At 48.1% G+C, this 2529-nt stretch overlaps 1 pseudogene; it reads left to right on the top strand.

The window, feature by feature from the left end:
* Positions 1-711: 711 nt before the first annotated feature.
* LOC126485681 (5S ribosomal RNA) lies at positions 712-829 on the top strand (annotated as a pseudogene).
* The last annotated feature ends 1700 nt before the right edge of the window (positions 830-2529 follow it).

Here is a 2529-nt window from a genome sequence, read left to right as displayed (position 1 = left end):
GCAAGAGCTACTCTTGTATGAAAATGTTGGCGCAGGAGATAAATTGGCGACGGGCCACATGAGACAGGTCAGAAGACTGATGACACAAAAAAGAAAAAAAAAAGAAAAAATGATTATTTCAGAGCAAATGGTTGTGCCTTAAGTAAATTCCGTAAGTATTTCGTTCTCTTTCTCGTGGTTTTTTTTTATCTTGTGGTTGGAGTCAACAATCTGTACAGTAACTCAGATAATAGTGGATCAAGTTTTTCCCTTTTAGAAACGACTTCCTTATTTCAGGAATTGGGTTCCTTTCTTGTTCTTTTTTCACGTTGAAACTTTAATGATAACTGTAAATAACGACAGACAGAACTGTACGTTATATGTGTTTGACATTGTGCCAACAGCTGGGTGTGATCTTCCTTGTTATATTAATCTGAAATATCACTTGTAACAAGATATCTATTGTGGTGCTAAAGTGAACGAGTACGCTAAGGCATCAGCACAACATGATGTACGTTTTATATTTGTGGTATTTTGTGTTTGACATGCTGATGTTCCTTGCTACCTTTCATTGTAAAACGACGTATCATCACTATACGGCTTGCAAAATTTTAAAAATGTTGAATGTCTGCCAACATTTTATAAGATCAGGTGACGACGGCACATGTCTGTCGAAACTGGTGCTAAAAAAAAAAGAAAAAAAAGATTTTTAAGCGATCTTGATATACTTGGGGCAACGGCCTTGCCGCAGTGGATACATCGGTTTCCGTGAGATCACCGAAGTTAAGCGCTGTCGGGCGTGGGCGGCACTTGGATGGGTGACCATCCAGGCCGCCATGCGCTGTTGCCATTTTTCGGGGTTCACTCAGCCTCGTGATGCCAATTGAGGAGCTACTCGACCGAATAGTAGCGGCTTCGGTCAAGAATACCATCTTACGACCTGGAGAGCGGTGTGCTGACCCCACGCCCCTCCTATCCGCATCCTCCACTGAGGATGACACGGGGGTCGGATGGTCCCGGTAAGCCACTCGTGGCCTGACGACGGAGTGTTGGTATACTTGGCATTTCTGAGCACTACAGCTGTATCTTGTTTTTATTCTATCACACGATTAGTCTCGGCGGCACGTTACCGTCATCTTCAGGCGCCAGCACTGCCAAAAGAGTATTTGATTTGCTTGGCACTTTTACTGTGAGGTCCTTGTTACTAGCACATGTGGGCTAGCGTTCATCATTAGAGACAACACGGTGTCGAGTATAGACTCCCGATGAAAGCCAACCCACATGTGCTAGTAACAAGGATCCCACAGTAAATGTGCCAAGCGAATCAAATACTCTTTTGGCAGTGGTGGGGCCTGAAGATGGCGGTACCGTGCCGCCGAGACTAATAATGTCATAGAATAAAGACATTCTCGAGATACATCCGTGATTGTACTTTTCCTCATACATATATCATCAGCTGACTCCCTCTTCCACACAATAAGATGGACATCCATAAATATAAGAACTGTACTAGTGTTACACGTACGAGTAAGGTTTTGACAGTACGTTTGTTTTTTGAAGCAAGAATACGACAACGGCATTCAATTAGCGCAGTCGTCGTGCCCGCAGCGAACAGACGGAGGTGGAGTGCCGGGCAAGCGGCGGCCGCTACCCAGGAGGGGTCGCGATCGTATCGGCAGCCCGCGCCGGCGCGCCGCACCGCATCTGGAGCGCGCGCCCTCGTTATGACGCCGACGCCCGGGCCGCCGTTTCCATGTATGCGGCAGGCCGGGCAGCGTGCGTGCGCCGGCAGCCGATGAGGCCCTTACATCTGCTTTACCTTACCTTACCTTACCTTACCTTACTCCACCTCACCTCTCTTCACCGCACCGCGCTATCACGAAGCCCGTCTGCCGAGTGACGCCTTCCCAGCCCCGTCCGCGGCCGTCTCACGTATCAAAAACAGGTCTGCACCTGCAGCTTAATGCGCACGGGAGCGCAGCAGTATCGGGTTCGTCACATGACTAGGCGGGCATTTGTTCCGACGCAGACTTCCTGACCTCCTTTCTTTGTGTGCTCGTGGGAGTACACATGTGGGGCTGCAGGGTAACGGGATCGTTGGAGGCACGGGTACGTACGTTACGCTTGTTGGTAACAGAAAGCCGCGCAGGTAATGTACACCAGTATGTATACGAAGACGCGACAGTAGTCACAGCCATATCGTTGTCACTGAGCTCCCTGTCAGTAACAAGTAGTAGTGCAATGACGTATTTATTTATACCACACTTTCAAAAATAACACATGTAATGCCACGAGGAGTGGCCGCGCGGTTTGAGCCGCCATGTCACGGATTGCGCGGCCCCTCCTGGCGGAGATTCCAGTCCTCCCTCGGGCATGAGTGTGTTTGTGTGTGTGTTGTTCTTAGCATAAATTAATTTACGTTAGTTTAAGCAGTGTGTAAGTCTAGCGACTGATGACCTCAGCAGTTTGGTCCCTTAGGAATTCACACATATTTGAACATTTGAACATGTGATACAAGCATAAGGCTGTAATGAAGCCAAGTCTGCTCTT

Source organism: Schistocerca serialis, chromosome 6, assembly GCF_023864345.2.
Source record: "Schistocerca serialis cubense isolate TAMUIC-IGC-003099 chromosome 6, iqSchSeri2.2, whole genome shotgun sequence".
Lineage (NCBI taxonomy): Eukaryota > Metazoa > Arthropoda > Insecta > Orthoptera > Acrididae > Schistocerca > Schistocerca serialis.
This window is presented reverse-complemented; position numbering and strand designations above follow the sequence as displayed.